Source organism: Jaculus jaculus, chromosome 10 (assembly GCF_020740685.1).
Source record: "Jaculus jaculus isolate mJacJac1 chromosome 10, mJacJac1.mat.Y.cur, whole genome shotgun sequence".
Taxonomy (NCBI): Eukaryota; Metazoa; Chordata; class Mammalia; order Rodentia; family Dipodidae; genus Jaculus; species Jaculus jaculus.
Window position 1 is genome coordinate 46,385,612 of NC_059111.1, and position 13,164 is coordinate 46,398,775.

At 36.8% G+C, this 13,164-nt stretch overlaps 1 non-coding gene across 1 annotated transcript; it reads left to right on the top strand.

Annotated features, from left to right (window-relative positions):
• Window positions 1-11,891: 11,891 nt before the first annotated feature.
• LOC123464325 lies at window positions 11,892-12,082 on the top strand. The gene has a single exon (XR_006639546.1). It is a non-coding gene; the product is annotated as a U2 spliceosomal RNA (small nuclear RNA).
• Window positions 12,083-13,164: the final 1,082 nt, after the last annotated feature.

Here is a 13,164-nt window from a genome sequence, read left to right on the forward strand (position 1 = left end):
TTATATGTTACCACAATTTATATGCTGTCACATTTTTAAAATTAGTTTTCTATTCAGAAAATACAGGCAGTTTGGTACCATTATTAGGCTCATCTGTGACCTACCCCCTCCCCGTTGCCCCCTTGTTGTTGAGGTATATGGGTAGTGCATTGTGGAGTTAGCCCACAGTTATTGGTCCGATAAATGTCTCTGCATATCATGACCCAACATGATGCTGCCACATTTTTGCTGCTATTCTTTTAATGTAAAAATTTTCAGGGATGGTGGAAGCTTCATTATTACATCAACAAGACCTAGAATGTTGGCCTATAGTAGCACTTAATAAATATTAAATGAGTGAACAGATAAAGAATGAATCCATCCTTCTTTTCCTATTCCTTCTTGCACTGAGCTTCTCTGTATCTTCTGTCACAGAACACATTTGAATGGTAAGCAAGTCCTGGTAATGCCCTTGGAGCTTAAAGGAGTTCATCATCCAATGAATTTTCTGTTTAAGCATTTACTATTTATATTAAAATAAAAGCATTCTTTAATATCAATTCATAGTTCCCATAATCTTAAGTGCTTTAAAAATATTGTTACTCTTCATCTACAACAGTAAAATTTATGGATCTATATTAAAAAAGAGAAAATTAAGTTCCCCACATCTATACAATTTTTAACTGTGCAATTCTACTCAAGTAAATATAGAACAAGAAACATAGACAAAAAATATTTTCAGTTTATCTCTTTCAGTATGTTATCTTGCCCTGATAATTCTCTAGCTTTCTTTGCAGAATTATAAAATTCCCTTTTGTATGGTTGATAAGTTATTTGAAAATTCTGTAGTACATTTTTACTTTCAGAGTGGATTGTTTCCTATTCATCTGTTCAGAAATGAATTTACCTCTAGTGGCTGCATCACTGGAGACAAATAGTCACAGAAGGGTACTAACTCTCTGAAGGTTTGATTTCTGGCTTTTAATCAAACCTTGGAAGAATTAATGCCCATCCAGGTTTTAAACCATGTTTCAGCTTTTGCACTTATCTCCTTTAATCTGATTAGTTGGGTTTCCTTTGTAGACCATAATATACACTGAGGCATTTAAGTTCTATGGAGCTTACAAAACCCTTTTTTGTTAGTAATGGCAATGCAAAACAAACATTAATATTTGTTACTCTTATATTTTAAATTCTGTTCCCACTTTGTACATCATGCCATTATTTCCTTTAATATCTTACGTTCTTTAAAAAAGTATTTTTTTTTTTTAATCAAAAAAGCACAGATAGCCAGGCATGGTGGCGCACACCTTTAATTTCAGCACTAGGGAGGCAGAGGTAGGAGGGTCACTGTGAGTTCAAGGCCACCCTGAGACTACATAGTTAATTCCAGGTCAGCCTGGACCAGAGTGAGACCCTACCTGGGGGGGGGGGGGGGAGCACAGATAATTTTGATTGGTTGTAAGGAATTTTTAGGTTTAAATTAAATAAAAGTTATGAATAACTTTAATCAGTTAAGTATTCTGTCAGATCATTAAAATGTACTTTAAATTTATGTAAAGTGAGTGACAGATTAAGAATGTGGATATAACCTGGGTATGGTTGCTCACACCTACAATCTCAGCATTCAAAAGTTGGAAGCAAAAGGTTTGTTATAAGTTCATGACAAGTCTGGTCTATATAGTGAGTTCTGGACTAACCAGGCAACAGTGTGAGATCCTGTGTCAAAAAAAAAAAAAAAAAGGACAAGCAAACAAAATGTAAAGATAAATGTGATGATATTGGCTCTAAAATAAACATTAGAAACTTTTAATCAAATGTTTGTTATATTATAAATCCACAGGAAAAAAACATTTTATTTCCACCCTTGTGCTGAGAAAATTATCTATTTTTAAAGGATATTAATTATCAGTTTATGTTACTCAAACCACATCGAACCTGGACAGAAATGTTAGTGGTAGCAACTGAAATTATAAAATTCATAGGAAAATTTAATATATGCCAAAGGGAAGAATACATCATGAGGATGGATTTTTCTACTATGTAACATTTTAAATTGTTATCCAATGCATTCATATTACATGTGATTTCCAAGTTTCTTCTTATATGTAAATAACTAATATGTTTTTTAGAACTTATATAAAAATCCCAACTCACTTTATTCAGGAAAATAAAATTATAAGCTTACCAGCATGGCATAAACTTGACAGCAAGATAACTATAGGCTTATTGATGTCACCAAAGGGCAAGTAAGATGGCAAAATATGAATTATGTGTCCTTATCAAGAAACAATCACCTGGAACAAGAAAAAAAGAAAAGACAAATTCTAGTTCATATAACTTTTGGGTCTACATTTGCACCATTTCTTTGGGTGGGATGAAGCTAATTTTTAATAAGACAGAATCCCACTTGAGTCCAAGACAGGTTTGAACACATGTGTAAACTATTTTACATATGTATGCTCATGTAGGCAATGGCCATTCTTTTAAGCTTCCCTGATATTTTAGTTGTTAATATTTCTCAAAATATGAAAGGTTTAACATTTTATGTTTTTTGTCAGAACTGAGACACATTAAATATTTTTACTCAATATTTATAATGAAAATACCATCATACATGAATTCATGTGCATTTTTAAAATGTTTTTTTAATTATTTATTTATTTATTTGAGAGCGACAGACACAGAGAGAAAGACAGATAGAGGGAGAGAGAGAGAATGGGTGTGCCAGGGCTTCTAGCCTCTGCAAACAAACTCCAGACGCATGCACCCCCTTGTGCATCTGGCTAATGTGGGACCTGAGGAACCGAGCCTCGAACCCGCTTCACAGGCAAGCACTTAACCGCTAAGCCATCTCTCCAGCCCTTCATGTGCATTTTTATTGTGCAATTGTATAGCAAGTGTGGGCCTACCACATGAGTTTACTTTTATTTTTTGTTTTTGTTTTTGTTGGCATACAGAGATTTTTAGTTGGCCTACAGAAGTTTAGGTATCCTTTATTCTGGCAATTTCAAATATAATTTGTTTCTGTTGATTCCAATCCCCTATCTCCTATTCCCATCCCTAGTCTCCTGTCTTAATTCATCTTCCTCCCAGTATCTAACCCCCTTCTGTTCTTCAGATTAACTTTTGGTTAGAGTTCCAACTTTATAGGTTTTGTCCATGTTTGCCTTTATGTGCACTTACTAAGAAGTAAACATAGTTCACAAAAGAAACACAAATGGCCAGTAAGCATTTAAAAAGTGTGCAATATCCCTAGCCGTTGAGGAAATAAAAATCAAACTTTAAGGTATCATCTTGCATCAGTCAGAATGGCTATCATCAAGAAAACAGACAACAAATTCTGGGAAGGAAGTGGGAAAAGAGGAACCCTCATCTACTGTTGGTGGGAATATAAGCTAGTATATCCATTATAGAAATCAGTGTGAAGGTTGCAGAAAAACTAAAACCTGGACTCCCATAGAAGCCAGCATACCACTCCTGAACGTATACTCTGAGGACTCCACACTCTACTTCAGACATACTGACACATCCATGCTTAGTTTTCCTTCTTTAGCTTCTTTCCACTTCATATTTGAGCCACAGAAATAGAAAATGAGGATTATGTATATATTTTTAAATGGATTTTTTTCTTAGTTTGTATTTCTGCCAGAATCTTTGTTCCAAGTCACTTGAATGCATTTCATAAGAATGAGTCACATCAAAATGAGAAATTGTTTTTGGATTATAAGCATAATGTGCATATATTTAGGTAAAATATAAAAAGAAAAAAAGGAAATATTTTTCAAGAAAATTAGGTGAGTAAATCCACATAGTCCAAGGGCACCCATATCTGATGTGATAACAGACTTCTCATACTTTACTTCATGTGCTAATTCGGTTTCCATAGCACCAATCATGTCACATGGCAGTCCAGTGTAATTTGTAACCACCAGAACTCTTAAAAGGAAATATACCCAAGTCCACTACTCTTAAAAATCAACTAAATGTTTTTGAATCCATGTCCTTCATCCAATGGCTCAACAATAAATCTACTGAGGGAACCATCTTTGGATCTCTATAACTCAGTGTGTGGTACAAAGGTACTGCTAACTCACAGCATCCAAGATTACTATAATTACAAGAAAAGTTAAAGGTCACTAGGTGTCAGTGCCCTTACAAGTGCAAAAAAATACACTCCATTTGATTACAAGCCCACATTATTTTAGTGCCAAGGTCCAGAAGAGAGTCTGTAACAAGGCTCCATGCCCAGGGTTCTTTACCTTTACCCTTCAATGTTATTTGTTTCATAACTGTGATAAAATATCTGATAAATACTATTTAAAGCAGGAAGATTTATTTCTGGTCAGTTTCAAAGGTTGCAATTTGTAGTCAGTTAGCCCCATTGCTTGTAAGCCTATAACAAAGCAGAAATCTTGCCAAAAAGGGGCATAGCAGAGGAAGAGGTTCATCTGGAGGCAGAAGGAAATGAGATAAAGAGATCAGATACCACGTGACTAGTTCACAGGCATGGCCCCAAGAAAGTACTTCCTTCAACCAGGCCCACTTCAAAATGGCTATTCAGTTAGAAACCTATTAATGGAGTAAGCCTTCAGTACATGGAACTTTGGGCCATTTCACATCCAAATGGTATGAAACACATGTGATGTCAGCCACCTGCTACCTCATCATTCATGACACCTGAGCTATCATCAACACTCCAAGCATTAGATGCAGAATTCACAGACCCTGCTCACTCCCAGTTGGCTATGTAGAATTTCAAGTTGATCTTTCTCAAGGCTGGACATCTTAGTAGAAATCCCCCTTCAGTCCAAAGCACATTCTTTTTTTTTTTTTTTTTTTGGTTTTTCGAGGTAGGGTCTCACTCTGGTCCAGGCTAACCTGGAATTAACTCTGTAGTCTCAGGGTGGCCTTGAACTCACGGCGATCCTCCTACCTCTGCCTCCCGAGTGCTGGGATTAAAGACGTGCGCCACCACGCCCTCCAAAGCACATTCTTAAGCTGTGTCAATCTTTTATACTGCTCTCTGATACTAGAAGAACTTTTAAAAAGAATATCAAACATCTAAAAGTGTTTAGGCATTATGTAAATTGAATAGAGGATGAAAAAATCTGTCTTTCAAATGAGTTTCTGATCTGTACCTTTAGTTGAGAAGATGTCAAATTAATAGTCAATGTTAAATGTGTGCTGTGCATTTTCATTTGGGGTCACTTGGGTATGCATCAAACTTAATCTCCAAGTCCTCGTGAGAGAATATTTTTACTAGCTCGCTGGTGACAAAAATTAACCATTCTCTTATGTTTCTAATATTGAGGCATGTTTTAAATTTAGATTTTGTTTTGATAGCTTTGTTTTTAATTAATTACTTTTTGATTGCTCTGTGACATGTTCTAGAAATAATTCTGATCAGTCTTGCTCATAGACCAGTGCCATGTACTTGGGTAGACTAGAATAGAAGAATCCTGACTCAGAGACTGAAGTAGGTTTCCTCTTGCAGGCCTTTGCAAAGAAGAAGAACAGGCAGAAGGTTAAATGTGGAAACCTAGAGCAAGCTTCCCCTAGTTGGAAATGAGCTTAGAGTTAAGTGAGGAGGAAAGAGGAAAACCACAATTGTAGAGCTGAATGGGGAAGCTAGTTGATTTATGTACTCATCTATGTAATATAAACCACCTTTATATGTTTGCTTGATAACATTTTTCTTCCACTAGCATATAAATTCCGGAAATGAGAACACATGCACCTCCACCCAGATGGAGTACATACCAGTAAACTCATGATAAACTGTAAATATCATGTCAGTAATGTGCATTCTATAGCTAACCTTTTGAAAAGAATAGCTTAGCCTACAGCACTTTGGGAATACTAAAAGTATGTATCAGGAAAGTCATCTAACACATCTTATTTTACAAGTTGTTGAATATTGCATGTAATTTTTGCATACTATACTGAAAATTAAAAATGGAATGGTTGTCTAGGTCTAATTTTGCACCATCTTAAAGTAGAGAAAACCTTCAGTTGGGGACCATAGTTAATATATAATGTAGGACTATTACTTACTGTAGTACCTTGCACATGGGATATGTTAATGATTTATATGTGAGGGAATAAGCACATATTGCATGCAAGAAAATACATGACAGATAGTTAGCCATAAACTACTTCCTTATTTGGAAATATACTTGTAGGTAATAACCTTCAGTTTGGGTGTATTTATGTAATGTGACTTCCTCTTTATATCCATGTTGGATTTAAGTTAGTTTCATTTTTTTGTTGTAAGGAAAATACATGACAGCTGGGGATGTGAGTTAGAGAGAACTTGTTAACAAAAAAGTAGAAATGAAGTAATAAAAGTTGAACCCAAGTTATTGGTTTATTCAGTGCACAGAATTAGCAGAGGAGTCTATTTGTACAGTGACAGTTTCAATTTAGGTAGGGCATTTGACAACCAATAAATGTCTAAAGCCCTAGGTAGTAATATGGCTTTACAAACAATCATTGATATATTTTTATCTGCAGTTGAAAGAGATTGCTTAAATTTTTACATTCTTTGGGTAAACTGAACTAAAATTGAAGGGGATATAGCAATATTATTAGACACATTAAAAATTTTAAATATCATTTTTTAAAATTTAAGACCTTTATTAACAGGTGCTTGCAGTTTGTGGACTTTTATTTTTTGAAAAAATCAAGTTGTAAACTTTTTTATTACAAATTAAAAATGAAGTTCTTAAAAATCTCAACTTGACCAGATATGAAACTGAAAGGCCCAAGAATTCAGAAGCCCAGAAATACTATCACGCTCCAAAGGGAGCTTAAGCGGGCCCCTGCATACCTCAAACTCCAGGCTTTACTCTCTGTTGGAAGCAAGTAAAGAATCCCTCTTCTCATTATATCAGAGCCCGCTCCTAATATAAAACTAGGTAAAAAGGGCATGAGATAGCCCTCAAGGATGGGAAATGAGTAATGAAGTGAACCACTTATTTGGTTTCTGTAAATAGCCTGCACCATAAGCCTTAATAGCCTGCACTGTAAGCCTTAGTAGCCCGCACCATAAGCCGTAGCAGCCTGCCTCAGACCACCAAGGTCATAGGAGGCTGATACCATAGTCTGCTACCCCCACCTAAAGACCTGCGCAAATGCTGACTTCCAAGGTCATAGGAGACTGATACCACACTCTGCTACTCCCACCCAAGGACCTGTGCAAATGCTGACCACCAAGGTCATAAGAGAATGATTGGTCCACGAGGGGCTTGAACAAATTAAACTAATTGGCTTAGAAACTATGGGGTGGCACAAACTGACTGGCTCGCACCCTGCGGGCTCCTGATATTAAATAAATGATTGGTCTAATGCACAGGCTTTGTTAGAAACCCTATAAAAACTGTCCCGTTCCTGCATTCGGGGCTCTGCAGTCCTCTACCCCTGTGCGGTGTACAACTGTGGGCCCCAGCGCGCTTGGAATAAAATCCTCTTGCAGTTTGCATCAAGACCACTTCTCATGAGTGATTTGGGGTGTCACCATATCCAGGCAGAGCATGGGGTCCCCCTGCTGGGGTTCCTTCAAAACAATTTAAAAACCTTTCAAGGTATATTGAGAAAAACCAAGCTTTTTTAAAAAACATGTTTGTCACTACCAAAAAGAAACATCTTTAGGTAAAAATAATAAAAACCCCATGCTGCATAGTCAATGCAGATAGTTCTAGTTTATCTGGTCAATGGGCAAAAAGCAAGCACTTAAGGTCTTCAGCTCCAGTCTTTTGTTCACTTCTTATTCCTGGAATTTGATATTCATTTCTTCTTGTTGGATGACTAAACCGGATGATGGTAAAGATGGTAAACCAGCATTTACTCAGCCCCGCCCTGCTCAGCCTCGGAAGCAGGCGAATTTTCAGCTGGTGGATCGGCTGCTTTTGTCTCTTTGCCATCTTGTGGTGCCTGAGCAGCAGTAGAAATGTAGGCCCTGGACTTTACTTTTCTGAATACAGCTTCCCTGTCTTTAGGCTTCTGACTTGGACAAGTTACTTCCCTTTGATCCTTGGTTTCTTTGTCTTTACAAACATGGGCTGCTGCAGGATTAAATGAGAAATTTCAGGTAAAGAGCTTGGAAAATACTTGTCACAGTTCAATAAATACTGGTTTTTATAGTTAATTCACTAACAATCCCTTTCATTTTATTTTGTTTATTTATTTATTTATTTTTTGTTTTTTCGAGGTATGGACTCATTCTAGCACATGCTGACCTGGAATTCACTATGGAGTCTCAGGGTGGCCTCGAACTTATGGCAATCCACCTACCTCTGCCTCCCGAGTGCTGGGATTAAAGGCATGTGCCACTACACTGGCTCCTTTTTTATAGATACAATGTAAATGGCAGATTGAACCGTCTTTGTAATCACAACCTGGGTGTGAAATCTATTGACCTCTCCACTGGATGTCATTTCTGTTAACATATTTTGAAAATCAGTATCATAACACTACCTTATGGTGTGTTACAGAATTTAGTTGAGCAACTATATATGAATTTCTAAGAACAGTACTTGTCCTAGAGTTAACACATTGTAAACAGTTGTTATTATTCTGAATCTTATGAATGAAAGCAACAGAATAGAAAATGTTTTAATACATAGATTTAACATGAATGTGAAATTATTGGGAAAAATTTATTTTCTGAATGTACCCATTGCCTCTTTCAGAGAAAATACTCAGAAAGCACATATTTTTCCACAAAATAGATTTTTGAATTGGCTTTTCATGGATTACACTAAGTTAGCTGAATTTCTGTAATACCTAATTACTATTTAATTTCTCCACAGATTTGTGAGTTGGTAGGTAGAAGTGAATTAATTAAGTTTAAGAAGAAAACAAATGTCAACATTTTTATTGTACAAGCAACAATTCTGCTAGGCTAAATGTATTAAGTATCCTAGTTGAAAAAAAACCTTGCAAGACTGGTTACAATTCCCAGGATCCCTAAACACATCAGGGAGCTCACATGATGTAGGTTGAATTGAGAATGAGAAAGAAAAACAGCATCACTCTGAAACATGGCTTTTACTATCTTTTTAATCTTTTCTTCCAGGACATCAAGATTTTTCTCATTTGTAGGTGGTATCAGATAAAATGTTTGTATGCATATTCAAATAAATAATTATACAAAGCATCTAAGAAGAAAGATCAAAATTAAAAATATAGAGCCTCTCTACATAGCAAAATTTCCATTTTCCCATTTATTTATGTATATTTTATCATAGTGAATAGGCTAATAGATTACCTACTGAATGGGAGAAAATCTTTGCCAGCTATACCACTGACAGAAGCCTAATATCTAGAATCTACAAAGAACTAAAAAAACTAAGCAATAAAATAAATCAAGCAACACACTCCAAAATGGGTCAGAGAACTAAATAGGGAAGTCTCAGAAGAAGAATTACAAATGGCTAACACATACTTAAGAAAGTGTTCAACATCCCCAACCATTTGGGAAATGCAAATTAAAATAATTATGAGATTCCACATTACTCCAGTAAGGATAGCAAACATTAAAATAGCAAATGAAAGCCAGGTGTGGTGGTGCACGCCTTTAATCCCAGCACTCAGGAGGAGGATTGCCATGAGTTCAAGGCCACCCTAAGACTATATAGTGAATTCCAGGTCAGCCTGGGCCACAGTGAGACCCTACCTCAAAAAACCAAACCAAACCAAACCAAACCAAACAAAACAAAACAACAACAACAAAAATCAAATGAAAACAAATGTTGGCAAGGCTATGGAGAAACAAGAATCCTCATTCACTGTTAGTGGAAATGTAAACTGGTAGAACTACTGTGGAAATCAATTTGGACTCTGCTGAAAAGGATGAATACAGAGTTACCAGCAGACCCCATTATTCCTTAGTGGGAATTTACTCTAAAAGCTCCACATCTCAGTTTAGAAATATTTGCTCAACCATGCTGCTCAATTCATAATAGCTAAAAACTGGAATCAACCCAGGTGCCCATCATTGGATGAATGGATAACCAAGATGAGGGATATCTACACAATGGCATTCTACTCAACAATAAGAAAAAATTGTCAGGAACCATATAGCAAAAGCCTCTCCATTTTGCCTGGGCCTGCTCATAAACTGACTCATTACTCAGAAAGCTGGTCCATCCAGCTTTCTGTAAGGTACTTCTGGAACCAGTCAGCAGACTTCTTACAGAATCTTATCTTTTGCAAAAGGCCAGTTTATGGTCAGGATGTGAAACCTGGTGCAGTCAGGATGTTAAGCCAGTTAGGCAAGATTAGATGAACACCTAATTACATCCCCTCTAGGTTTCCTGACAAGTCCTTGCCCTGGCCACGAACCCTTCCCCCTACAACTTCTTGCCCTGACCACATCCCCTTCCCCCTACAACCCTATATAAACCTACATGTAAGAATAAACTCTTGAGGCTGTGACAAACATCTAGCATGGTCTCCTTCTTGTGTCTGTTTGCCTTCTTTCATTCAGGTTATTTTTCCCTTGGTTCCTTGTTTGACTCCCCGCTGGCTGGGGCAAATGGCACCCAACGTGGGGCCCGAGGTACGAAGAAAGACCTGAACGTCCCTCAAAGTGGATGGCCATCCCAGCCATTAGACCGCCACCCCACTGGAGGGGTGAGTGAAGGTCTGCATAGAGGTCACTACAGGCAATACACCTGTAAAACAGACCTGCACCACGATCGGCGCAGAAAAGCCCGCCTGTGAAACTGATCCATTTGAGGTAAGCGACAAATTTTAGGCAATTAAAGTAAAGACTATTGAGTCATTTTTTCAAGGCACAAGAACTGCGGGACTTTCTTTTTGCACTTCTCTTCCTCCTTTTACTTTTGGTTGGCGCCATCGTGTGGAATTGCAACATAGCGACAGAGCAACTGAAGCCTCTTGGCCAGGGCTACCCTCTGGCTTTGGCTGAAGGCCCCTAGCTCCCTGTGCGAATCCTGACAGCCCGTTGGGCGTTGGCAAAGACCTCCTATGTAGCCTCTCTTCCTATCAACAAACCTGGGTATGTAACAGCCAGTAAATGCTCTTAGAGTGGCTGCCAGTTCTTAGAATTGTGGTCATGCCCATCGGGGAACCCCCCTGTGCCAGTTCTCCAACCAGGAATGTTGCCCTCTGGTCTTGCTGTTTCTCCTCTTTCCTTTTCTACCATGGGACAGACCCTAAGTAAGCATAAATTGTTGAAAGGCTTAAAATTTCTCTCAAGGCATAAGGAACATGGGTTAAAGAAAAAAAAAAATTAACAAAGAGTAAAAAGGAGCTAATTGCCATAGTAAAAGATATTTGAAAAACACGAGAAATTGAGATTGCTTCAAGTTCTTTAAGCAAAGTTTTTAATTTTATCAGGAGGATATGTTCTTTTTATATGTATGTGTATATGTGTTTATGTGTGCTCATTGTGCTTGCTAGTCGTGTCATGTTTGTGACTGTTTGTAACTAAAGAGATGAGACAGACGCAGGTGACATTCCTTTCTCTTCTAGAGAACCATTTCAAGGAAGTCAAAGACCTAAGCATAGAAATTAAAAAGGAAAAGTTAAATGTCTTTTACAGGAGTGAATTTTCCAGATATTTGTTCTAGGTCAACTTCACCTTACATAGAGGATCATTAAAAACAACAAAACTTCCTCTAAAGAGGTAACTTATAATTTGTCAGATATTTTAAAAAAGATTGTAATGTCCTATTACTTAAAAGGAGGAGGTAACTGATCTGACTTCTGAGTCAGCCTGCCTCAAGATAACAACACAATTTGCCTTAGCTACTTCTAATAAAATCAGTCCCAAGTGGGTTATTGGTATTAATGATATAAAATTGTATTAAGACTGCTTTCTTTTTAGTAATAGGATTAATCAATTTGGTGTAATTTTTTTTAATAGCCTTATAAGAAAGATAATCGCTTCTCGGCCTTTTGGCTAAGATCAAGTGTAGTATCTGTTCTTATCAGTTTAATATCTGATATGTCCTCTATCCGAGGACAATATATTAAATGGAGTTTTGGAGCTTGGAGTTGTAATAGGAGCTTACTCCGTCCACTCCATGCATCGACCTGGTATTGCAGTACTTCCAGGAATGGTGCATCCCCTCAGGGGAATTAAAAAAAAATGAGAAAAGATAATTAATGATGGGGTGAGATGAATTGATTGAAGGAACTGGGAAAGAATTTTTCAATGTTGGGACATAGAATGCTTGTTAAAAATGCTTTTTGAGTGGTACTGAGAATGTTAGAGTATGTGGATAAAGATGTGCGTATGTAGGAAAGAATTTGCAGGCTAAACCTAAATGCCATGCGTATTAGAGATTCTTCAACTGTTTACACACTCTTAAGGGTACTTTAAAAGTTTTATATAGGGACATAGTCTTAATCTAAATTCATCTTACATTAGACATAGGTGATGCCTATGTTAGGAGGGTCACAAAGTCGTAAGTTCAGATGTAATTGGAGGTTTATCCAGGTTAAACATAGACAAGAGTCTATCACCTTGTGTTTTGCAAATGGGAAAATTTGCTATGTAAAAACAAACAACTTTGTGGAATAGGAAAGAAATGTCAGGATGCTTATCTCTCTGCTCTGTAATTTCATTTTGCTCTTGCTTTCCAACATATGCTACTTAAATTCATGGAAAGCAGGGTTCTGAAAAAAACAAACAGATGTAACCCCCTTTATCTCATACTCCATACAAGTTTAAGCCATGTGTCCCCCAGACTCTGACTAGAGACAAAAATGGCCAATTGTCTTTGACAAGGAAAAAGGAATATAGCATATAACTGTGGTTCTCTTTAGTTCATCTCTTATGAACACATAAAGTCACATCTGTTAGATAAAGTCTCTCACTAGACAAAATGTTAAATAGATAAACTGAGTGTTATGATAAGGCCTCACTCATTAACAGGTCATTGATGCTAATTTGTTATGATTTAAGGGTTATAAAACTGGCTTTAAGACTCAGTAAAGTAAATTAGGTTCCTCTTTTCATCAAGGTTTTAACTATTCTAAAGATAAAGGCTCACATAGAAATGGTTAATTTCCAAAGGTGAAGTACTCATACCTAAAGACATTGTGACTTTACAGATAGCTTCTGTCTTATTTATGCTAATTATATTAAATGGTCATAACTAAGTTTAATCACTTAGGTTTAAGTGATTTAATTTCAGTAATAATAACTTT